At 45.4% G+C, this 26,121-nt stretch overlaps 1 long non-coding RNA gene across 1 annotated transcript in view; it reads left to right on the top strand.

Moving 5' to 3' along the window:
- The first annotated feature begins 373 nt into the window (after positions 1 to 373).
- LOC144892817 (uncharacterized) overlaps positions 374 to 26,121 on the top strand; it is a 48,232-nt gene continuing 22,484 nt past the window's right edge. Inside the window, exons 1-2 of the long non-coding RNA XR_013623964.1 lie at positions 374 to 446; positions 10,083 to 10,193. This is a non-coding gene — a long non-coding RNA (uncharacterized LOC144892817). The remainder of the gene's footprint in view (positions 447 to 10,082; positions 10,194 to 26,121) is intronic.

Raw genomic sequence — 26,121 nt, 5'->3', positions numbered from 1 at the left:
GAGGTGGGCTTGGGGAGGGGGATTCTTGAGGGTAGAAAATATCGTTTTGGATGGGCGATGATCTGAGATGGTGGTGAACAGCTGTCTTGAATTTATATCGATTGGTTATATCATTTTAATATCAATAGCTCCAATGAATAGCAACACCGGTTATAGAGAATGTATCATGCCTTTTCATCTTAATGGAGATATACTGCTACGTTTTTAAGTTTTAAAACGGTGTTTATGATTACACCTCTCACACTGAAGTAGTGTTGCTATTTATGGCTTCTCACTGTTAAATGTTTCGGTGTTGTGTTTGTTTTCCTGCAGACGTAGAGGTTCCTTCAGTACCTGTTCCAGATACAGATACAGTGTACCACACTAACTCTGGCTCTCCATTTACATACCAAAATGGCACGGCCTACTTTCAGCATCCTGGTATGCCCCTCCCAATGATCCAAACGGTAAGCTAATAAATATTCTGTCTCACATACTGTATGAATCTTTTCTTTGGCTTTTTTCATCTCTATTATATACCAGCAAATGTACCCGTCCCCAGTGGCGGGAAAAGTTTAAGTTAATCTATCAATTTAAATTATTTTAATTATAGTCGGAAGGATTTCCGACTTCCGGTCCCTCGAGCGACGAGGCTTGCTTCGATCTCTCCACGGCATCAAAGTTTGAGTGTTTTGCCGTTCGTGTCTTTGTCAAATTTCTGCTGGGTATTTTGTTGTGTATGTGTTATTGTGTGTTTCTATTTCGTTTTGGTTTTGTAGTTGTTGCAAATTTGTGTGTAATTAGTCGTTTTTTTTTGTTCGCACTTCGTGCGCAGTCTGGTCTCTCCAGGCTCCCTCCCCCCCCACCCCGCCTCACCCCCCCCCCCGTCAGTGTTTTGTGAATATGGGTTCTTTCCTTCATAGTATTTGCTTGTTTCTTTGATTTTCTTTTCTCCCCCCGACCTCTCACGAACATCTTACCCTTTGTCCAGCGTTTTGAAAACAGAATAAACAAATAAACAAAACAAACAAAAATTCTACATCAATTCTTTCTCTCCTCCCGGACACGTGCTTGTTCGCTCTCCTCCTCGTCTCGACTTGTTGGGGAGGACTTGTTGGGGAGGAGTGGCAGAAGGCGAAGGGTACGGGAGCAGGAACAGCAGAGCATGAAAGTTATAAGGCAGCCAGGAAGGCTGCAAAGAAAGAGGTAGCAAAGGCGCAGGAGGCATGTAGGAAAATGTTCGGAGAACGCTTGGATTCGGAAGAGGGTCAGAAAGCCCCGCCCCCTATATCTCGTTTTTCTTCCACCTCTGTTCCCGCTTTCTCAAATCCACGTTCTCACTTAGAGACTTTTCCCAGATTGTTTTTCATGGCTTTGTTTAAATATTATTTAAATATGTTTATGCTGATGCCCCCCCCTCCCCCCCAGAATTTCCATGTTTTAAACGTTTCCCAGTGTGTACCCTGGATTAGAATAGGTACACTGTATCCCTGCGTGTCGTAAGAGACGACTACGAGGGTTGGCGTCAGGAAGGGCATCCGGCCATAAAAACATTGCCTCAAAAAGAGAACCATGACAATTACAACTACATATGGACAGGGTACAGACCGAAGTGGAGATCGGTTTCTGAGGTTTGGGACATGGAATGTAGGGACAATGACAGGGAGATCAGGAGAAGTGGTGGAAGTATTGGTCAGAAGAAGAGTGGACATATGTTGTGTGCAAGAGACTAGATGGAAGGGAAGTGGTGTGAGAATGGTGAAGGGTAGGCAGGGACAGAAATACAAGTTTACGTGGCAAGGGTGCCTGGAGGGTGTGAATGGTGTTGGTGTCCTGTTTTCTGAGGAGTTTGTAGACAGTGTGGTGAGTGTGACTAGAGTGAGTGATAGGTTGATGATGGTGAAAATGATGATTGGAAAGCTCTTGCTGAACGTCATCTCGGGATATGCTCCGCAGGTTGGTCGGAGCGATGAAGAGAAGGACAAGTTCTGGTGTGCGATAGAGAAGCTGATGGAAAACGTGAAAGATGAGGAAGTTGTTGTGGGAGGAGGAGACCGAAATGGACATGTGGGAAGGAGTATGGATGGTTTTGACGGAGTTCACGGGGGTTATGGATATGGTGTGAGAAATGGAGAAGGTGAAAGGTTTTGGAGTTTGCTGATGGAGCTGATTTGTTGATTTGTAATACTCAGTTCCAGAAAGAGGATAATAAGCTTGTTACAAACACGTCAGGTGTGTCGACGACAACCGTTGACTACCTTATGGTGCGTAGGCGAGATAGGGGGCACCTTCGGGACACAAAGGTGATCCCGGGGGAGGAGGCTGTTTCACAGCACCACTTGGTTGTCTGCGACATAAGGGTGAAAGGTGCGAGGAGAGCTCGGCGGGTGAAGTACCAACCGAGAATGAAGGTGTGGAGGTTGAAAGAGGTGACAGTAAGGGTAAGGGAGGCATGAAAAGAGAGGCTGAGTAGGGTCGAGGATGATGTGGTTGAGCTTGAAAGTGGTTGGATGTCAATGAAAGCTAGTCTGTTGGGAGCCGTTGGTGAGGTATGTGGATGGACAAAAGGACCACCGAGGCACTCGGAAACATGGTGGTGGGATGATGAAGTTGGAAAGAGGATTAACGAGAAGAGGAAGAAGTTCAAGGAGTGGCAGAAGGCGAAGGGTACGGGAGCAGGAACAGCAGAGCATGAAAGTTATAAGGCAGCCAGGAAGGCTGCAAAGAAAGAGGTAGCAAAGGCGCAGGAGGCATGTAGGAAAATGTTCGGAGAACGCTTGGATTCGGAAGAGGGTCAGAAAGCAGTATTCAGGATTGCAAAGCAGATGGCGAAAGAGAGGTGTGATGTGATGGGGGTGAGTTGCTTGAAGGATGAAGTGGGACAAATCGTTGTCGACCCAGATGGAATTAAAGGAAGATGGAAAAGATATATGGAAATGCTGTTGAATACAGAGAATGAATGGGATGGCAACATAGAGAGTAACCCAGTTTTAGGACTGGCAGAGAAGATAACTGAGAAGGAAGTTTAGGAAGCGATAAAAGCAATGAAGGGTAGAAAAGCGGGAGGGCCGACGGGAGTTGTGGGAGATATGTTGAAGGCAGCAGGAAGTTGGGGTGTGAAGAGAATGACAGAGATCTGTAATCTGGTGGTGAAAGAAGGCCGCATTCCAGTGGATTGGGAACCGAGTACCCTCGTCCCTCTATACAAAGGGAAAGGTGACCCTCTGGAGTGTGGCTCATACCGAGTGATAAGGTTATTGGAGCATGGAATGAAGGTATTGGAAAGGGTGTTGGAGAGGAGGATAAGGAAGAAAGTGAAGATCTACGAAATGTAGTTTGGATTTATGCCAGGAAGAGGAACGACAGACGCGCTTTTCATTGTGAGGCAGTTGCAGGAGAAATACATGGAGAAGAGGAAGAAGTTGTTTCTTGGGTTTGTTGATCTGGAGAAAGCATTCGATAGGGTTCCACGCAAAGTATTGACATGGGCATTGAGGAAGTTAGGAGTGGAGGAATGGTTGATCAGAGTAGTGATGGCAATGTACAAAAGAGCGCGCACAGCTGCTGTAAGGACAAAGGACGGGAACAGTGGTGAGTTTGAGGTGAAGGTGGGAGTGCATCAAGGGTCGGTACTAAGTCCACTACTATTTGTAGCTGTGATGGAGGTGCTGGCTCAAAACGTAAAGGAGGGGTTACCGTGGGAGTTGTTGTATTCAGATGATCTGGTGTTGATTGCGGAAAGTATGGATGAACTGAAGGAAAAGATGAACAAGTGGAAGGAATGTATGGAGACAAAAGGTCTGAAGGTGAATATCGGAAAGACGAAGGTGATGGCAAGTGGTAAAGCATGTGGTGAGGTGGAAAGAACTGGGAAGTGGCCCTGTGCTGTGCGCAGGAAGGGTGTCGGAGTGAACTCCATTCAATGTACAATGTGTGCTGAGTGGGTTCATCAAAAATGTAGTGGTCTGAGAGGGTCATTAACCAGTGTGGCAGCTACATTCAAATGTAAGGTGTGCACAGAGGGAGCTGCAGATGGAGGAAATGTTGAGTTGGATCTTGGAGACGGCATGAAGCTGGAAGGTGTGAAATCATTTTGTTACCTAGGAGACATGCTGAATGGAGAAGGTGGATCAGACTCGGCAACGGTTGCTCGAGTGAGATGTGCATGTAAGAATTTTCGGGAACTGAGTGGCGTGCTGATGATGAGGGGAGTGTCATTGAAGCTGAAGGGAAAGGTGTATGCTGCATGTGTGAGAAGTGTTATGATTTATGGGAGCGAGACATGGGTAATGAACGTAGAGCAGCAACGAAGGTTGGAAAGGATGGAAATGCGAATGGTTCGACGGATGTGCGGAGTATCGTTGAGAGAGAGGAAGACAAATGATGAATTGCGAAAGATGATGGGAATAGAGCCTGTGATTGATGCTGTGAAGAGGAACAGGTTGAGATGGTTTGGTCATGTGTTGAGGAAGGATGAAAGTGACTGGTTGAGAAGAGTGATGGAAATGAATGTAGAAGGAAGTAGAGGATGGGGAAGACCGAGAAAGACTTGGCTAAAGATGGTGGAAGAAGAAATGCGGGCAAGGGGGTTAACAAGGAGAGATGCAGAAAATAGGGCAAAATGGAAAAGATCGTCATGGGGACCACAAGGCTAACCCCCGCTCTAGCAGGGAAAATGGCCTTTAAAATGCATGTTGTGTTGTTGTTGTAATCAATTTAAATTATTTCATGGACAAAAAGGTTAATTGTGTTGTACTCTTGGTTTCACTCAGAGCCAAAGCTCTGAGCTACTTAATCCGCCCACCATGAAATAGTAGTGCAACATCGGGCAGGAGAGGTTCAATTTGTCTAAAAAGAGGACAAAATATCCTGCTTGAAAAATAAAATTTGGCATCAACCTTATTCCTGCGTGTTCTCACATCATTTCAGTGAATGTTGAGCTTTTCAAATACAGTGTGGGAAGCGGCTGCCGTAAATGGGAGACAAACAAATGCAAGGGCAGACATCACAGTTTGCAATATATAATCGATACATATGAGTAGTAAATCTGAGCTAAATTTTCTTTGTTCTATAAATAGGATGGATTCTTCTTTCAACAAAACTTTTTTTTTGCATTGCTTGGCACCCCCCTATCAAACACGTGAGAAAAACACCAATCCTGCAGGCGCATAAGTGACAACCTATCTATAAGGAACCCTCTTGAAAAATAAAATCTGTGACTTGCCACTAATAAAAAGAATATATAATTTTTTACGATTTGTACATTGCCTAAATCTGTCGAAAATAAGCGATAAAAATGATACCATACTTATGATGACAGCATTTACGGTTCTTAGTTTATGTGAAATACATTGGGAGATTCAGAAATGTGATTTGGTGCAATTCTCCATAACTAGGGCATGCCCGTACTATATCTATATCTAAAATTATATCCCCCCCCCTCTATTTACATGAAATGGTTTGGTCCAAAGCGAACGGCTTGCGAGTGGTGACAATCCCCCCCCTCTATTTACATGCAATGGTTTGGTCCAAAGCGAACGGCTTCCGGAGTTTGGTAAAGAAATCGCCATCGCGTGCACAAACGCGCAGGAAAGCGAATGAATCGCAAATTCGTTTTTATTAGTTGTAAAACATAGTTTAACGCCAACATAGTTTGCAAACGTGAAATAAATGAATACGCTCTCAAATGTGCCATCCGAGGCAGAGTGTGCCCGCCACGTTCGGCACACGCGATCGTTCGCTGCTCTCTGATTGGTTGAATCGTTTTTTGGACATAGCTCGGTAAGTAATTGTCCGATTAATATGAAACCTTGAAAAGGCACATCCTCGGGTCCCCAGCAATATACCTGGCAAGTTAAAAGTATATCGGACCCGTGGTTGTCGAGAAACAGCGGTCACAGACAAACAAACGTACAGACAGAGATTACTGGAATTATAGATAGATGAAATTGCCAAGAGGCATGTGCAATATGTGATGGTTAAATATCTAAGTCACTTTAAATGGTACCTTGACTTTTGATTCTGCCGAATTTCATTGGAACAGTTTATGCTCATTCGATAAAGTACTATAAAATTGCTTTTGACTTTCGGATGTGCATTTTATGTGGTGTCAGTTTACAATTTCTCAATTATAACTTCTTTTTTATGCCCTCGCAACTGGTGGCATGTTTTGGGGTCGTCCTTCCGTCCGTCCTGGTGTTGGGTACTATAAAATCCTGGTCCGTCCTGGTGTTTATCCCTGGTGTTGGGCTAGCGGCTAGGGTGCCGGCTTAGGATCCTAGGATCCTGGGTTCGAATCTCGGTCGATCGCCGAATTAACGCCAGGGGGGTTGACTCAGCCTGTCATCCTTCCGAGGTCGGCTATTTGAGTACCAGTTCACTGGTAATTCCCTGTTTGTCGTTGAAGGCGGCAAAAAGGGTTGGTGTCAGGAAGGGCATCCGGCCGTAAAACATTGCTTCAAAAAGGGGACCAAAAAACAACAACTACCACGGTCCCCGAAAAGGCCAACCCCCGCTTTGCGGGGAAAAATGGCCTCTAAACGGTGGTCTTCCGTCCGTCCGTCTGTCTGTCTGTCTGTCTGTGCGTCCGTTCATCTGTCTGTTGTTGTTTTTTTCTGCCTCCATCGATGGAGGCATTATGTTTTCAGATTGTCCATCCAACTGTCCACCCGTCCGTCTGTGATAGGTTTTTATCCGTCCGTCTGTCCGTCCGTCCGTGATCCGATTAAATTCCCTCTTCGTTAACTTTTCGTTAACGCCATAACTTGAGAACGGCTGATAGGATCTTAATCACACTTGGTGCAGGTATGTACAATGATATAAAGATTAACTGATTCGATTTTGGGGTCAAAGGTCAAAGTCTGTAATAGGTCTATAATTTGAGAATGGCTGAAGTGATCTAATTAAAACTTGGTACAGGTATGTATAATCATGCAAATATTAACCGATTAGATTCTGGGGTCAAAAGGTCAAAGGTCTAAATCTGTAATAGGTCTATAACTAGAGAACGGCTGAAGTGATCTAATTCAAACTTGGTACAGATATTATAATGATGTAAAGATTAACTGATTAGATTTTGGGGGTCCCGAGGTCAAAGGTCAGAGGTCATGTCAGGTAAAAATGTGATAACTTGAGAACAGCTGAATGGATTTACTTCAAACCTGGTACAAGTATTATAATGATGTAATGTAATAATGTGGGTGACGTCCTTGAGGTCCTGACATTGAAGAGTGTTGTTCTAGTTGTTACCATAACTTGTGAGGTACTGAAGTGATTTAAACCAAACTTGCCAAAAGTAGGGACTGTAAGACCAAGTAAGATTTTAACTCATTACATTTTGGGTTCAAAGGTCTAAGGCGTGTGACCTTTAATGGAAAAGCTTTGTAACTGCGAACTTCTGAACCTCTGAAGAGACTTCAACCAAATATGCCACAAGTACAGACTGTAATGCAATGATGAGCGATTACATTTTGAATTCAACAGGTCAAAGGTCATGCACCCTTTGAAAATTACTTTGCAGACCATAACCCGAGTTATAAGCATCTGATGTTGTGTCTCTTCTACTAATCTGTTTGTTTTCTCATGTACTCTTGTATAAGATGCCATTATACTTACTTGTTGTCAGGGCACTGACATCATCATACTTCGATAAAGTACTATCACGATGCTTTTGATTATCGGATGTGCATTTTATGTGGGCTCATTTTTCAATTTCTCAATTGCAGTTCATGGGGTGAACTTAATCTCTGTGCCCGTATGTTTCATTATACAAGTACTTTGTGCACACTGGCTTAATCTAGCCCTTCGGATATTCACCAAAATCTGACCTGTTACCATGATAACTATAACATTTTATTAAAAAAAACACAAGGGTTTGTACACTAAAACTAGAAAAATGTAACTGTGTCGCAAATATGCCTCCGCATAGTCCCACAATGGGTAGATGCCATCGTTCACTGTGCTAAAAATAAACAAGTTTGATTTAAATCCCTTCCGCTGTTCTCAAGTATCACATTTTACCAGACATGACAGGTTTCACATCTGGTGAAGCAGTTTCAGAGAAGGGATTTTTTTTAAAATGTCGGCTTTCAAGCTAATATGGCTGCCATACCACATGACATATGACCTTAAAAAATGTATACTCTGCATATGTATGGGTAGGGGATCACATTTGTGAAGTTTCGTGTTGATCGGATAAAATTCGTTTATCTATTCAAGATGGCTGCCAAACCACGTGACCTACGACATCATCATTTTCAAACTATATGCAACAGTGCTGTTAGATGATATTTGTAAATTTCACATCGATAGGGTGAGCGGTTTCAGAGATATAATTATTTAATATTTTCCTTCAATCCAATATAGCTGCCAAACAATGTGACATATGATCTCATAAATTTAATATTTCAATACAAATGGGTCATACATAGATCATCATGTGCATGCAATTTCAGATTTTTAGGATAAGAAATTCGATTAAAACATTTTTGGTTGGTATACCACTTTTTTTTTTTCTTTTTTTTTTTGTATACAAGATCGAGGCTCGTGAAAGAGCTAACATTAATCACACAAAAAGACAAACCGACACACAAAACACAAAAAACAAGGGGAGCGGCAGACAAGATGGGGAGAGAGGGGGAAGGACACAAACACAACATTTGAGAGCAGGGACATCGGGAGGACTTGGGGGGAGGTGGGAGAGGAATAAAACATATGAACACTGCAAGGACTCTGGGGCGAATTGCCGGGGGTAGAAAATATCAAGGTTTTCGATGGGGGAAGATAAGAGATGGTGGTGAACAGCTGTTTTAAAGACCTGGAGGGAGGAGTGGGATTGAAGGGAGTGGGGGAGTTTGTTCCAGAGGCGGGAGAAAAGGGGAATGAAAGAGTGAAGGTGAGCAGAGAGCCTAGACTTTGGCAGTTTAACCATAAGAGGTTGCAGGCAGATCTTGTTCGACCTGAAGGAATATTGGGAGGACAGAGCACAGAGAGAGCTGGGGGAGCAAGGCCGGAGAGGAGTCGGTAGAAGACAGAAAGACCACCAACCTGCCTGCGGTGAGTGAGTGAAAGGCCCTCGGAGTTGACTACATCGCAGGAGATTCCAATGATTCTGAAAGCTTTGGCCTCAAAGGTGTGAGGCAGGAGCACCAGCCCAGAGGGGGGAACAGTATTCCATTGAGCTGCGGATGAAAGCCTTGTATGTGGTGAGGAGCTCAGGTGTGCCAAGGAAGGACTTCGCACGACGGAGGATGCCCAGTCGGCGACTGGCTTTGGAGGCCAGCTTGGAAATGTGGTTTTCCCAAGAAAGATCATGGCAGATAGTGAGACCCAAAATCTTGAGCTACAGAACTTCTTGGAGAGGATTGTTGAGAAAGTAGATGGGAGGGTTGTCCAGTCGGTCCTTTCGGAGAGACATTGTAAGAGTGTGAGATTTGTCAGGATTGAAAGACATGTGATGACATCTTCACCTATGATGTCATCATCATCCTGCTTTTGTTCCCCTTTGGGAGTACTTGACAATGTGCCAAGTTTCAAATTTTTCCATTCAGCGGTTTCTGAGAAATAATTTTTTAATTATATGCTTTTAATCCAAGATGGCTGCTATACCATGTGACCTATGACATCACAATTATAAAAACATTCTGCATGGGTTTCAGTCCTACCCTGAAAGTTTCGTCTCAATCAGCCAATGGTTGCTGAGAAAAACGAGGTTTAGCCCATGCGGACGGACGGACAACCCGAAAACACCTCGTCGGCGGAGGCATAAAAACCAACTCAGTTTACCCTTATCGATCACTGTGATTGCAGATATCTAGATTTTTAAATCTTGTTTATCTCATCACCTCTCCTCTTTTATTAGGTTATCTTCCATAAGGATAAAGTTTTCTTCTTTTAAATTTTCCTTCTCCTTCCTGATTTTCTTTACTGTATATTTAATACCTCCCGTCGATGGCCACTTGCATATTTAATGAGTGTTCATCATAAATTATGCTCTGCTTTATGCTACATATAATTTGACAAATCATTTGAATGAATACTTTGTGCTGCCTTACTTTCCATGCTCAATGGAATGACAATCCTGTTTATCTATTTTTTGTGTGCAGTATTCTGCTCCTCAAGCTTATTCTGCTCCTCAAGCATATCCTGCTCTACATTTGATCTTCACTCCTACACCACCGCCACCCATCCTCCCACAGCCAAACTACCATTTCCCGGTTAGTCATGATCCATTAGAGCTGGGCTATTGGTAAAGTATAACATCTTTGGATAGTGTAGACAGATTTTAAATTTGAATGTTGCACATTTTAAACCAGTGACAAAAAAAGATGGAAAACAAAAAATGCTCCTTTACCCATCCTTCATATTAGTTGATGGTATTTAGAGCAAAAGGTATTGGGATATACTTACTGTAAATACCTTTTGTCACATACCCCACTGAATGGTGGCACATTGCACAATTTTAGCAGATAAACAAATTCCCCACTCTGACATGTGTTCTCACAGCTTGTGTGTGCTTCCAACACTGTCATAGTTGTTGCACCACATGTGCTTCCTGTTCTTATTATTATTCTGTAACGGCCACAATTATTCCAACGTTCTTGTGGGGTTGGCTGAGGGACGCTTGGCCCAAGTCTTTCACGACCTGGCTGGCCATGCCCGACGTTCGACTAAGGTTAGGGCAGGAATTTGTTCATAGTGCTGGTTCGCTTACTCTTCGTGAAGGGCATTGTGGGATCTTTAATGCCCACCAGCTAATGCCGGCAGATGGGACACCCATTTAACGTCCATCCGAGGGACGGGCACACACATTGATGAATCGCCCTTGGTTCCTTCATTCCTTCCAGTTGGTTTCTTTCACAAATGGAGAGAAATTGAACGAATGAGTGGAGGTGAGCAGTGATCCTGGATTTTGGGAGTTTAACTAGAAGGAGCTTGCTGGTGGACCGTGTGTGCCCCACAGGAAACTGGGGGGCGCGGTCAAATAATTGAAAGAAGAGAGGTTGTACGACCAGAAAGGAGGTGGTATAAGACAGAGAGACAACCCACCTGCCTGTGATGGGTAAGTGATAGGCCAATGGACCAAGATTCATCACTGAAGATTCCAATAATCTTGAAGACCTTGGTTTCTACGGTGTCAAGCTGAGCAAGATGTGAGGCAGTGGAGGCCCATCAGTAGATGAAGGCCTTGTAGGTGGATAAGGGTTCAGGTGTGCCAAGGAAGGACTTTCGATGATGGAGGATGCCCAGTCGGTGGCTGGCTTTGGAGGTCAACTTTGAAATGTGTTTTGCCCAAAAAAGATCATGGTTGATAGCAAGACCCAGGAGTTTGAGTGACTGAGCTTCCTCAAGAGGATTGCTAAGAAAGTGGGTTGGGGTTGAGGGTTCCAGAAAGTCCTTTGGGAGAGAGATACATATATGTGTGCAAACATGTTTATGTGCACAAACATTTATATGTGCACAAACACAAGGAATGTCAGCAGTAACCAATTTGTTCTTTGCTTATATGTCATCAGTGATATATTACATTCTATCAAAGCTATACAACGGCTTAGTGGATGTGATGAATAACCAACAATAGACATTGACATGTCTTGAGGGTTGATGTGATGCAAACATATTTAGAGGCTTGTAATGCAAATCTGCTTGACAATGCGATATAACTTGGCAGGGCTTGAAATATGAGATCCTCAAGTTTCACTCTCTGAGGTTCATCTTTTTTAAGAACAGCAGAGGTCAAGGACCCGCATATTTTTTATATATTGAGTTTGCAATATTTTTTTTATCAATATTGAGTTTGCTAAGTTCTTTGAACTTCATCTTTGAATTTCACATGGACAGGGAGTCACAGTGGTTGAATTGAGCATGCCATCAGGTTCAATGAAGAGATATGTCTGAGTACCATTAGCGGAGCAATAAATGCTGATGTGGAAAATAAATAAATTGGAACAAGTCAATGCAGATGAACCAATGCAGAAGAAAAATGTCAAGAACCAATCCCTGGTAAACACTGATAGAAGGATGAAGTGGATGTGATGAGTAACCAACAGTAATTACAGGAAATGTACATTCTCTCAGTTTATATTTAAACCTACCAAAAGCTGGTTCAGATATACCAAAACAGTAGATAGGTCCAGAGGTATAAAGACTAGCTGATCATTAGTCTGCTTTGTCCATAATATAATTTATGACTTCAGCAGGGCACTCTAAGTATTATGAAATCTAGACTTGAACGAAGGCTAAATATCCTGATTGCAAGGCCAAAAAAAACTGATTTTTGAAAATAATTTGAGAAGCTTGGAATGAAAGGCAAAAGAGGGATTTTTGAAGATTGTTTGTATGCAGTTTAGTTTTCTTCAAGATGGGATTTCTTGTGGATTGTTTAAATTATTGGACCCCATGGCTCAGTATGCAGTTTAGTTTTCTTCAAGATGGGATTTCTTGTGGATTGTTTAAATTATTGGACCCCATGGCTCAAGTCCGTGTCCAGCATAGTCTCACGAGGCTCACCTTCAATTTAGCACAAAAGCACATTATACAGTAACAGGAGGGTGAACTGATGGCACCATGTTATTAACGCACAGGTTGTAAACCTGTGCGTTATAGCGTTTGCCTGGGAATTTCTGTCGCTCCAAAAGTGAAGCTCCAACAGTGTAGACGTTTCTGTCGCTCAGATGTGTAGACAGTTTCTGTCGCTCAGATGTGTAAACATGACGTCATCAAATCTATATTTAGGCTAACCATGGGCTACCCCTTTGGCTGGTACGCGGCCGCTCGCTAGTACATAATATAGGATATATTTGTTATATGTTATGTTATAGGATATATAGGATATATGTTATATGATATAGGATATATATAGGATAGGTTATAGGATATATATGTTATAGGATAGGAATATAGGACCCAAATGACCCAGAGGACCCAAATGACCCAGAGGACCCAAATGACCCAAATGACCCAGAGGACCCAAATGACCCAAATGACCCAAATGACCCAGAGGACCCAGAGGACCCAAATGACCCAGAGGACCCAAATGACCCAAATGACCCAAATGACCCAGAGGACCCAAATGACCCAGAGGACCCAAATGACCCAGAGGACCCAAATGACCCAGAGGACCCAAATGACCCAGAGGACCCAAATGACCCAGAGGACCCAGAGGACCCAAATGACCCAAATGACCCAGAGGACCCAAATGACCCAGAGGACCCAAATGACCCAGAGGACCCAAATGACCCAGAGGACCCAAATGACCCAGAGGACCCAAATGACCCAGAGGACCCAGAGGACCCAAATGACCCAGAGGACCCAAATGATCCAGAGGACCCAAATGACCCAGAGGACCCAAATGACCCAGAGGACCCAAATGACCCAGAGGACCCAAATGACCCAGAGGACCCAAATGACCCAGAGGACCCAAATGACCCAGAGGACCCAAATGACCCAGAGGACCCAAATGACCCAGAGGACCCAAATGACCCAGAGGACCCAGAGGACCCAAATGACCCAGAGGACCCAAATGACCCAGAGGACCCAAATGACCCAGAGGACCCAAATGACCCAAATGACCCAGAGGACCCAAATGACCCAGAGGACCCAAATGACCCAGAGGACCCAAATGACCCAGAGGACCCAAATGACCCAGAGGACCCAAATGACCCAGAGGACCCAAATGACCCAGAGGACCCAAATGACCCAGAGGACCCAAATGACCCAGAGGACCCAGAGGACCCAAATGACCCAGAGGACCCAAATGACCCAGAGGACCCAAATGACCCAGAGGACCCAAATGACCCAGAGGACCCAAATGACCCAAATGACCCAGAGGACCCAAATAACCCAGAGGACCCAAATGACCCAGAGGACCCAAATGACCCAAATGACCCAGAGGACCCAAATGACCCAGAGGACCAAGAGGACCCAAATGACCCAGAGGACCCAAATGACCCAGAGGACCCAGAGGACCCAAATGACCCAGAGGACCCAAATGACCCAGAGGACCCAAATGACCCAGAGGACCCAGAGGACCCAAATGACCCAGAGGACCCAGAGGACCCAAATGACCCAGAGGACCCAAATGACCCAGAGGACCCAAATGACCCAGATGACCCAGAGGACCCAAATGACCCAGAGGACCCAGAGGACCCAAATGACCCAGAGGACCCAAATGACCCAGAGGACCCAAATGACCCAGAGGACCCAAATGACCCAGAGGACCCAAATGACCCAGAGGACCCAAATGACCCAGAGGACCCAAATGACCCAGAGGACCCAAATGACCCAGAGGACCCAAATGACCCAGAGGACCCAAATGACCCAGAGGACCCAAATGACCCAGAGGACCCAAATGACCCAGAGGACCCAAATGACCCAGAGGACCCAAATGACCCAGAGGACCCAAATGACCCAGAGGACCCAAATGACCCAGATGACCCAAATGACCCAGAGGACCCAAATGACCCAGAGGACCCAAATGACCCAGAGGACCCAAATGACCCAGAGGACCCAGAGGACCCAGAGGACCCAAATGACCCAGAGGACCCAAATGACCCAGAGGACCCAGAGGACCCAAATGACCCAGAGGACCCAAATGACCCAGAGGACCCAAATGACCCAGAGGACCCAAATGACCCAGAGGACCCAAATGACCCAGAGGACCCAAATGACCCAGAGGACCCAAATGACCCAGAGGACCCAAATGACCCAGAGGACCCAAATGACCCAAATGACCCAAATGACCCAAATGACCCAGAGGACCCAAATGACCCAGAGGACCCAAATGACCCAGAGGACCCAAATGACCCAGAGGACCCAAATGACCCAGAGGACCCAAATGATTTTACAAAAACCATGGCATAATTTCAAATCTTGACCCGAGATGATAATTATGCTACATCATAATTTCCATGTGCCAACCTGGGCGGAATCCAAGTGGATTCACTTGTTTTCACTGGTGTCTAGTGTTGTGAAAATCAACCAAGTCCACAACTTGTCCCATATGTAGGTTTAATTTCAATCAGATCTTTGCATCATCCTGTAAAATACATCATGCAATATATATATCAGGATCTAGGCATCATATGAGAAAGATTGAATATATCAGTCAATGCAAGCAAGCCTAGAATATAAGTGGGTACGTACCATTCAATTCTACATGTCATTGTATAATGTCGCAGGAGTGGCCTCGAGTCGCGGACGTCCGAGGTCTTATAGACGCCGCTCAGCGGTTTAAGTGAGCATCACACCTGGGTTCAACTTTGGTACATTTTCACTACATTCTCCCCGCCGTTAGAACTATACTGCCGCTAGGCAGGAAGCGAGCGCGCGTCAGCATTAATTGATTGAGGAAGTCATTATATTATTAGTGGGGTGTCAAAGAAATATTTCCCTATTGATTCTTGTCTTTGTGCAATTGTTTTATGTTTCGCTATGCATTATGTTTTGCACTCTGTCAAAGCGTCTTTAGGGCTTCCTGAAAAGCGCTATATAAAATAAATCCATTATTATTACAGGTCAGTCGGTCCATCCGTAGCGGTCAGGGTGGCGAATTGCCCTGCCAGCACAGGTTCGGAAACTACCGGGTACGACATCCCCAAGCCCGGAGTCCCCTGCTTTGGAGTAGCCGCTGGAGGCAGGTGTCAGTGCCTTCAGGCAGGGGTGTATCAGGCGAAGGGAGGGACGGCAGATGTTCCCGAGGCGCACTCATAGCCTGGTTAGCAATCATGTCCGATACCGGCAGACGATGAGTCCGTGGGTCACAATAGTCTAGTCTTACAGTGGGGTCGTCGGCACAGTAGCTAGATAGGATAAGTTGTACCTTGTCGAAGAGCGAATTTCCATTCGTCGCAATGCAACACATTACAGGAAGATGTGTCGATGTGTAAGATGTGTAAATCAGTAAGCCTCTTTACAGTAAGCTGTAACAGTAAGTAAGATTACATGACAGGAAGCCATTACAGTAAGTCTGTACCTGACTAGGCTCCCAAGGGTACATGGACTGTAAAGAGTAAGTAAGATTACATGACAGGAAGCCATTACAGTAAGTCCATTACAGTAAGTCTGTACCTGACTAGGCTCCCAAGGGTACATGGTCGATCCATGTTAGGTCCATGTCATGGAATTGCCGAGAGAGAGAATCGATGAGAGCCATTCGGAGCCATAACGAGAGTTACTCGATACCGGCAGCGGCCCTTTTTGAAATCACGAGACTCGAGCGCCCTCTGACGGCAGCTCATACGAATTACAAACTCTTGCTTCGGCACGTGAAACTACCGTTGGCAGCGATCCTTCTCACGAGACTCGAGCGCCCTCTGACGGCAGCGCGTACGAATTACAAGCTCCGGCAAATATACGTTTGCCACGAGCGCCCTCCGAAGGCTGCCTGAACGACCGGCAAACTGCAGTCGGCGTGGGAACCGCAACCGAGTATGGCAGATTACGACGACGCACAAAACGACCGAAACCGACGACGCACAAAATGACCAAAACGCGCCTCCCCAGCGAAGCGCGCAGAACCTCCGCGATGCATATGGCAATCCCGTCCTGCAGTACAGCGCTCGGAGGATTGAAGAAGATCGGCTATACCGGCTACCGAGAGAACGTCCCGGATGGATTGTCCATCCATGGACCGTCCTATTGACATACCGAGAGGATGTCCCGGATGGATGGATTGTCCCATTGACAAACCGAGAGAATGTCCCAGATGGATTGTCCATCCATGGACCCAAAGCGAGAGAATGTCCCGGATGGATTACGCATGGACTCAAAGCGAGAGAATGTCCCGGATGGATTGTCCATCATCTCACCCCCACACTCATCCGTCCCCCCCCCCCCTTTTTATGTTGAGATAGCAGCCGCGCGCCGCGTACCGAAGTCGAGCGACCTTCACAGTCTGGGTCAGAGGGAATGGAAACAGGCAGCGGCCGGGCGAGGCGTCTCGCAGTCTCGAAATGTGTCGTGGAGGCGAGCCAAGAGCCCTGTCCTCGAAGCAACAAGCCCAGAGTCAACGGCGAACAGGCGGGACGGTGCCCTCGTGGCCTGCTCAGGGGACAAGGGAGTCGGGCGCAACGCTCAATGTTACCATCTCATGGGGTCACCGTGTACTCCCAAATGCCCCATGGTCTTATCGATTAACGGCATAAGTCCTCGATGTTGGCTAGTCGCCCTCGAAGGCCGCCACGCACTTTTGTGCTGGGGCGGTCAGGTTGAGTATTTCCGCTATCTGTAGAGGTACCAAGGTAGACGAACTCAGGTAGAAGTACTCTGATGACGCAAGCGCGTGAAGCAGGCAATTACGTTAATGGCACTGTAGGGCAAACGCGTGATTAGTCGATGACGTCATCAATTGGTTCAGGCGCGTGCGGGCGGGTTTGACGGGGATTCGCCCCATCCTCGGATTCCTGGAGCGGAGTTCCAGCTGAGCGGTATCCCCAGACGGAGTAAAGTGGCACACCGAAATCTATAGTCTCGCGTCCATTGGGCACCAGCATTCGAGCGGGCTCGAGATTGGTGTACTGAATACGAACCCGGCCGACGAGTGAATTGTATTATCTAGGGCGCACTGCGTTCGAGGGAAAACCGAAAGTCGAGCTCGGCCCGTTGAACCAGTGCGGCACGCTGAGTCGAGTGGGCGAGCACGCTTGGCAGCGATAAACTGCACGTCCTGAAGTAGCATCTCGTTTGATAGCCTTCGGACCGTGTTATACATATCACGTCCTGAAGTAGCGTCTCGTTTGATAGCCTTCGGACCGTGTTATACATATCACGTCCTGAAGTAGTGTCTCGTTTGATAGCTTTCGGGCCAAAGGATCGAATACATATCACGTCCTGAAGTAGCGTCTCGTTTGATAGCTTTCGGACCGTGTTATACATATCACGTCCTGAAGTAGCGTCTCGTTTGATAGCTTTCGGGCCAAAGGATCGAATACATATCACTCCCTGAAGTACCGTCTCGTTTGATAGCTTTCGGGCCGTGTTTTGTCCGGAGTTTAGACATAGTTAGTCATATAGAATACATATGGTATATGATCATCTAGCTTAATGCAAATCGACTAGCATCGAATACATATCACGTCCTGAAGTAGCGTCTCGTTCGATAGCTTTCGGGCCGTGTTTGTCCGGAGTTAGACATGGTTAGTCATATAGAATACATCGCGCTATGGTATATGATCATCTAGCTTAATGCGACCTTCCCCCGGTAGTGCCCGAGTGCTGTGAAAGTCTATGAAGGTCCCGCTCGACGTCCTTAGAAACTCATCCGTGCTGCGGTGAGTCCTCGAATGGTGCCAAGCGAGCCTCTTGCCAAGCGAGCTTCATGCATTGAGGCGATTCCGGGCAGCGGAGTTCGCCGGCCTCGTTGAGTAGCCACGCGTAGGTGGGATTCCGACCAGCAGCAATCAGGGCCGCCGGCCTCGCAGGGTACGGCCTGTGAGGGGAATCGCATACGATTCGCGTGTAGGAGGTGATTCCGACGAGCAGCGATCAGAATCGCCGGCCCCACAGAGTAGTGCCCGCGATGGGCGCAGTGCGCGATTCGTGCGTAGGAGGCGATTCCACCGAGCAGCGATTGGTCGGGTTGGCCGGCCGTGTGAGGCATGGCAGACATGGGAGTCGTGACCACTCGCGTGGGAATCTCATCTCGGGCCGAGGCACGCAAATCTAGGATGATTCTCTCGGACGGAGCCGTTAGCGTTTCGAGCAACCGAGGCTAGACTCGTACCTTCGGCTCCAAGCGGGTCCGTCGTTCCGACGGGGTTTCGACCACAGGACGTTGCCCAGTAGCATCGTTCTCCAGGCGTCTTGCCGGAGTCCGTCACGCCTGCTCCAGCGTTCGGGCCTCAGGAGAGCAGTTCGCGCTTTGACGACGCGGTTCCGCAAAATGCTTGCGAGGTCCCAACGCATCCGGTCCCTTCGAGGCAGACCGGCAGCGAGAGTAGTCGGAGCTCCGTGGCTGGAGCTAGCTCGACGGGTCCTCCGCTGGTCATTCTTCTCCGAGGTGGGCCTCGCAGGAGCGTGGAGAATGTCGGGAAACGCTCGTCTGAGATCTGCGTTCATCCGGCCATCGCCAGACTCGTGTCCCGCCATTTCCGCAGATCATGATTGAAATTAAGTGTTGTGAAAATCAACCAAGTCCACAACTTGTCCCATATGTAGGTTTAATTTCAATCAGATCTTTGCATCATCCTGTAAAATACATCATGCAATATATATATATATATATCAGGATCTAGGCATCATATGAGAAAGATTGAATATCTATCTATAATGCCAGTAATCTCTGTGTGTCTGTCTGTGACCGCTGTTTCTCGACAACCACGGGTCCGATATACTTGAAACTTGCCAGGTATATTGCTGGGGACCCGAGGATGTGCCTTTTCAAGGTTTCATATTAATCGGACAAGTAGTTAGCGAGCTATGTCCAAAAAACGATTCAACCAATCAGAGAGCAGCAAGCTATCACGTGTGCCGAACGTGGCGAACAGACTCTGCCTCGGATGGCACATTTGAGAGCGTATTCATTTATTTCACGTTGGCAAACTATGTTGGCGTTAAACTATGTTTTAAAACTAATTAAAACTAATTTGCGATTCTTTCGCTTTCCTGCACGTTTGTGCACGCTATGGCGATTTCTTTACCAAACTCCGCAAGCCGTTCGCTTTGGACCAAACCATTTCATGTAAATAGAGGAGGGGGGGGGGGGGATTGTCACCGTACTCGCAAGCCGTTCGCTTTGGACCAAACCATTTCATGTAAATAGAGGGGGGGGGGATTGTCACCGTACTCGCAAGCCGTTCGCTTTGGCTTTGCGAATGGACCAAACCATTTCATGTAAATAGAGGGGGGGGGGGGGGATATAATTTTAGATATATATATAGTACGGGCATGCCCTAGTATCAGTCAATGCAAGCAAGCCTAGAATATAATTGGGTACGTACCATTCAATTGTACATGTCATTGTATAATGTCGCAGGAGTGGCCTCGAGTCGCGGACGTCCGAGGTCTTATAGACGCCGCCCAGCGGTTTAAGTGAGCATCACACCTGGGTTCAACTTTGGTACATTTTCACTACATCTAGATTTTGCCTTCACTCCACATATCAATGTACTGGAGTCTGGGAAACAGTGTGGCGACTGATTTGCTCATTCCGCAATTTGGCAGCATGATATGTTTGTTGTGGAAGCTTGATGGTCAAGTTGAACTAGCATTCCTGGTTTGGCCAAACATATCTTGTTATTCAGAGGGGTATTTGTGCTTGGAGTCAGACACAGGGATGTGATAAGTATGCCTGCAGTCATTCCCTCTTGCCCAACAGCTGGATCCCAAATTCATTTTTTATGGATGATGACACCCATCTACACTGTGCTCTCTTGTCAATGCTGCACTTCATGATCACAACATCACTCACATGGACTCGACTGCACAATTTGTCAACTGAAGTCCATTTATACTTGCTTGGGACATCCTCGGGAGTTGTGTTTGTGGTCTCTCCAAGTCTGCCCACTATCTCTTGATGAACTGGAAGTGGCCCTGGTTGAGGATTGGCACAACATCACACAGCTAGATCGTCTGATTTATTCGATGCCATGACCTGTACAAGCTTATATTGGGATCGACAGTGTTTACATGTTATTAAGATCATTGTTGCCAAATCGAATACCCATTTCAGACAGCCATGTATTCAGACCTTGATATCCAGTCTTTATATTTACTGATGTAGTATACAGATGAATGTGATGATATGGTCTACCGACAATCAGAATATAAAAGTTTGAGCATATCATTAAAACAATACATGCCTCCAAACTTATGTTGCTTAATGTATTTGTGAGGAGTATAAATATATGTACAATAGGTATATATTTTATATTTTGAAGCAAGAATCTTCTCATTAAAATGTATTTTAAATATTTGCAACTCAACCCCTTCTCACTCAAAATCAGAGTAACTTTTTGTTAGCTTCATTTTGCTAAAATCTCTCACTTGAATCAATTTTTATTTAATCTCCTTTTTTCATTTATTTGGTTGCCATATCTTGTTTATTTGTAACTGTTAGAGCCTTTATATATGACCTCAACACTATCAAACATTTCAGAGGCCCTCTTTGACATGTCTGTTTTTATTCCTGCAGGCATCACCACAATGGCTTGCAGGACATTGGGCTTGTGCTTTTCCACAGGTGATATTTTCTTCACTTTATACCAAGCACAGTGAATTAATAAAAATATGTAAACTTATATTATCAAATTTGAGGGCAATACCAACTCATAGCTAGCTGCCCAGTCATCTAGCATCAGGTCTGACAAATCAACCACCGAATGGTCTTAATCTGCGACTGTGAAGGCATCATGTGTCAGGTGTTCAATATATTTCCAAAGCAGAGGGACATCCATTTTGACTCTAATTCACAGATGGAAAGACCTAATGTTATTTTCTTCATTGCTTTGCATTTGTCTGGTTGACAGTGTGACCTCGTGTGTGCAAGCTTGGCATTATCGACCAAAATTATTTTCGTTTTCTTTATTTTTTGTTTTAGCATATAAATTATGGGTTCAGATCATGAAAAATGTGAAAACGTTTCAACAAAACAGGCCCTTATCTGGATTAAATTACACAATGCTGTTTTGCTTTGTTTCACCGTACTGCACAAGCCTGCACTATGCTGTACTACTGTGCTCTATTTTGTGTTTCACTCTGTCACAACATGCTGGCTGCATTGACCTATGTTATGCTATGGTACATACCAGTGTTAGTTTTGTTTGTCGTATGATCATGTTTTTCATGTGATGACCTTTTCTTCTTATTCTAAACCAAACATAATAATAATACAGTGAAACCCCGATTTTACGCGCCCCGATTTAATGCGAATTCGGATATAACGCGATGAGTTATTGGACCTTTTTTTTTTTTTGCTCTTTCCGGAATTTCTTCCGGAAATGGAACAAACTGCTAGAAAAAGAAAATATTTTTCTGTGAAAGATAAACTTCACGCACTTGACGCGATCAAGCCGAAAAGTCAAACTCAAGTTGCACGAGACCTCGGGATACCGGAATGAAACACTTTGTGGCTGGAAATCTCGAGAAGAAAAGTTATGTGCGTCACTTTGCAAAGTTGAAGAAGAAGCAGGACTAAAAGCTAAACGCCTGAAGACAGCCAAAGATGTCAGCCTCGATGACTCCTTGTACGAGTGGTTTGTTCAAGCTCGCTCAGAAGGCCTTCCAATGTCTGAATGGAGCAAAGAAGAGCGACACCAGTGGCACTCTCCCGACGACGAATGCCCAACATATGAGCACCTGACGGACGCCGAGATCGTCCGCAACGTAACTATAGCACCGGCGGAGGCAAGTGTACCGGTTCTCGAGCCACAAGAAGATGATAATGAAGCGCCCCCACCCCCAAAAGTGTCTGAAGCCATTGAACACCTCGAGGTGTTCAATTGGCTGGAGACCCAGGAGGTGGACCACATAAAAATCCTCCAACTCAGAAGCATTCTAGATTTCGCTCGCAGCCAGCGACATGCTACGTTCAAGCAAGGAACACTCGATCACTTTTTAAAGAAATAAACTGTAAATGATGATTGCTAATATTCTTGAATGTTTTTATTTGCTGTTTTAGGATGTTTTAGGATATTAGGGTAACATTGGGTCAGTTTGAACGCTGATTTTCTTGAACCCCGATTTAGCGCGACCCCGCTTTTTTCGCGATGACATTTTATGGACCTCAACGATCGCGTTATAACGGGGCCACACTGTATTGTGTACACTTTGCGAATATATAAACTATCAACCCAGGGACCTACAGAACCTCCATCCCTCCGCTCTACCGAGTGCCGTTGTAGATTATGATTTAGTTGCAATTAATGAAGGGCTTCTATTTGATCAGCTTCATGATGATATCAATCCATAACTCAAATTAAAAAAGGCAAAAACAAACACTTCATTTTAGGTTTTTAGAATGACAAATCATTATCAGTAATAATAAATTCCACACCAAATTATTTGATAAACGAGATGCCTTTACATTTCACATTGTATGGAGGTTATTCTTATGCAGCAACATTCCTAAAAAGCTATTCTATTGCAGGTGAAACAGTTGCAAGTGAAACTTGAAGAGCACTCAGTATATAGCACGTACCTCTGCCAGGCTGAAAAGTTTACATTTTGTATCCCAATGATAGGCAGGATCTGCATCTTTAACCAACATCTAATTGGCTTGTTCTTGTCATCCACCTAGTTTTGTCATAACTCATCGATAACTTTTTATAATATAATGCGACAAATCGTTTTTGGCTACCTCTCTGCCTCAATGGTGAATAATAATAATAATAATAAAGGAGTCTTATATAGCCCCATCAAGCAGAGTTAACGACCCTCGTGGCGCTTTACATTATCATGCGAACGCACACACACACACATACACAAACATACACATACACACACACCTTCACTCTTGCCCTATTCCTCTCCCTCCCCATTCAAAACCCACAGATGTGTACTCTCCCCTCCTCCTCCCCCTCCCTCCCCCGCACATGTACACAGACATACTCTCGATCTCCGTCCCACCTCAAACCGAAGGGAAAACAGGACTTAGACTTTGAAAGACTTGTGAAACAGATAGGTTTTGAGGGAGGTTTTAAAGGCAGGAAGAGAGTCAACATGTTGAACAGAGGAAGGCAAGTCATTCCAGAGCAGAGGTGCAGCAAAGGAAAAGGATTTCTCGCCAAATGACTTGGTGCTCGTGCGCGGTGGCTCTAAGGTCATAGAGTCGTCGCTTGAACGAAGCCGTCGCCGAGGTACATAGAGAGTGAGCAAATCGGAGAGATAGTGAGGTCCCGTTCCACACAATGATTTATAACATAGTGTGCAAATTTTGTACTGCACACGAGCAGAGACAGGCAGCCAGTGTAAAGATTCAAGGAGCGGAGTAACATGGTCAGACTTCTTCGCCTTACAGACAAGACGAGCGGCAGAGTTTTGAACCTTTTGTAACTTATCCAAGAGAAACTGAGGGCAGCCAGCATACAAAGAATTACAATAGTCTTGCCTTGAGAGGACAAGGGCACAGACCAGAGTTAGAGCAGCCTGAGGAGTAAGAAAGTGGCGAATGGATGCGATCTTTTGCAGCTGAAAGTATGCTGATTTGCAAGTTTGAAGTACTTGCTTGGAAAATGTCATGTTACAGTCGAAAACCACACCAAGGTTCTTGGCCGACGAAACAAAATTTACATCGGTTTCACCAACATGAATAGTGGTAGGAAGTAAACATTGTAGAGGACATCTGTGCGATCTTACAATCATAGACTGTTTTAGCATCGTTCAGCTGAAGTTTGTTTTGGGTCATCCACGCCTTCACGTCGGCAATACAGCCTTCTAACACTTCAACAGTGGGCACGATTTGTTGAGTCGTGCTTCCTTTGTACAGCTGATTGTCATCCGCAAAGGCGTGGTGATCAACTGAATGTCTGGCAACAAGATCAAATAGAGGCTGAGTGTACAAAAGAAAGAGGATAGGTCCCAGGACTGAGCCCTGGGGAACGCCAAAGGAAAGCGGAGAAGGGGCTGATTTCTGGCCATTGACAACAACTGTTTGCACTCAGTAAGATAGGACATCAGCCAAGAAAGGGGAGTACCAGTTATACCAAATGTGAGTTCAAGACGACGAATTAAGACACTATGGTCAATCGTGTCAAAGGCGGCAGACAAGTCTAAAAGAGCAAGAACGGAAACCTTACCACAGTCAAGAGAGGTCAGAAGATCATTGGTTATTCTTAGGAGAGTGGTCTCGGTGCTATGGCCTGGTCTATATGCCGACTGGTGAGAATTGAAAAGATTATTTGAAACTAGATGGTCATTCATCTGTGATAGCACAATTCTTTCTGTGATCTTTGACAGGAAAGACAGGTTGGAGATGGGACGGTAATTTTTCATGTCGTTAAGGTCAAGGGTGGGCTTTTTAAGAAGTGGTTTAACAAGAGCTTGCTTAAAGAGAAGCGGAAATGAACCAGCAGTGAGAGAATCATTTATAACTGCAGTAATAAATGGGAGGAGGGTGTCCAAACACTCAATAAACAAATCGGTGGGAAGGGGGTCGAGATCACATGTTTTTGTGTTTGACTTGAGGATTGTACATTTGACAATTTCCTCAGTAACAGGAGTAAACGAACTAAGAGGTCGTCTGTGAAAGCAGTGTTCAGCATCATCAAAGGAAAGGAGTGACTGCTTGTCAAGATTGTTTCTTATTGACTGAATTTTATTGTGAAAGAAATGCAGGAAGTGTTGGGGTAGTTCGTTTTGAGGAAATACAGTGGGAAGAACGGATTTTTTTTGGTGGCAAGCAGGCGGTTGGCAATGCTGAACAGTTGCTTGCAGGAGGAGCTCCTAGTAATCCGATCAGAAATATGACGTTTTTGCTTTCAGAATGATTTTTATGACAAGTCTTTTAGCTATGTTATACAACTGTTTATGGACTGTGAGGCCAGTCTTCAGTCACTGTCTCTCGGCACGTCGTCGTTCCTTTTTGGCAGCCCTGACTTCGTCGCTGACTGCGCTGAACCACGGAGTACTCCTGCGTCTGGAAACGGCACGCCGTGTCGCTGGAGCATGACAGTCCAACGCTGTGCGGAGGCAAGAGTCGAGGTCTTCTGTAGTGATGTAGGAACGGCCAGAGAGACGGGTGTGAAGGTCCTCTTTAAAGGCGGAACGGTCGATGGCACTAATGTTGCGGGCAGTGATGAAGGTGGGCTGAAGACGAGGAACAGCAATACTCAGGTGGCTGGTGACACAGAAGTGGTCCGAGGCGATAGCATAGGTCACTGACGTGGACTGCACCAACTGATCATTCCATCTGTGCACTGACCAATCCAGGATGTGTCCTTTAACATGTGTAGGTTGGGAGACAGACTGAGACAGACTAAAAGTAGAAAGGAGGTCAATGATCTTTGAAGTGAGAGGATGTTGTGGTTGGTTGTAGTGGACGTTGAAATCTCCAAGAATCAAGACGAAACCAGGAAGAGTATTGCAGTGGTCGAGCAGATTAGGAAGCTGCGTCACGAACATAGAGTCAGTGAGCTTGTTTTTCCGGTTAGGTGGAGGTCGGTAGAGGCAGAAGAAATGAAGTGTTTTCTGACAGAGTGAAGGTGACATGGG

The sequence above is a fragment of the Myxine glutinosa genome, chromosome 7 (genome assembly GCF_964187855.1).
Source record: "Myxine glutinosa chromosome 7, kmMyxGlut1.1, whole genome shotgun sequence".
NCBI classification, from domain to species: Eukaryota; Metazoa; Chordata; class Myxini; order Myxiniformes; family Myxinidae; genus Myxine; species Myxine glutinosa.
The sequence above is the reverse complement of the archived record's forward strand: the minus strand, read 5'-3'. Positions and strand labels throughout refer to the sequence as shown.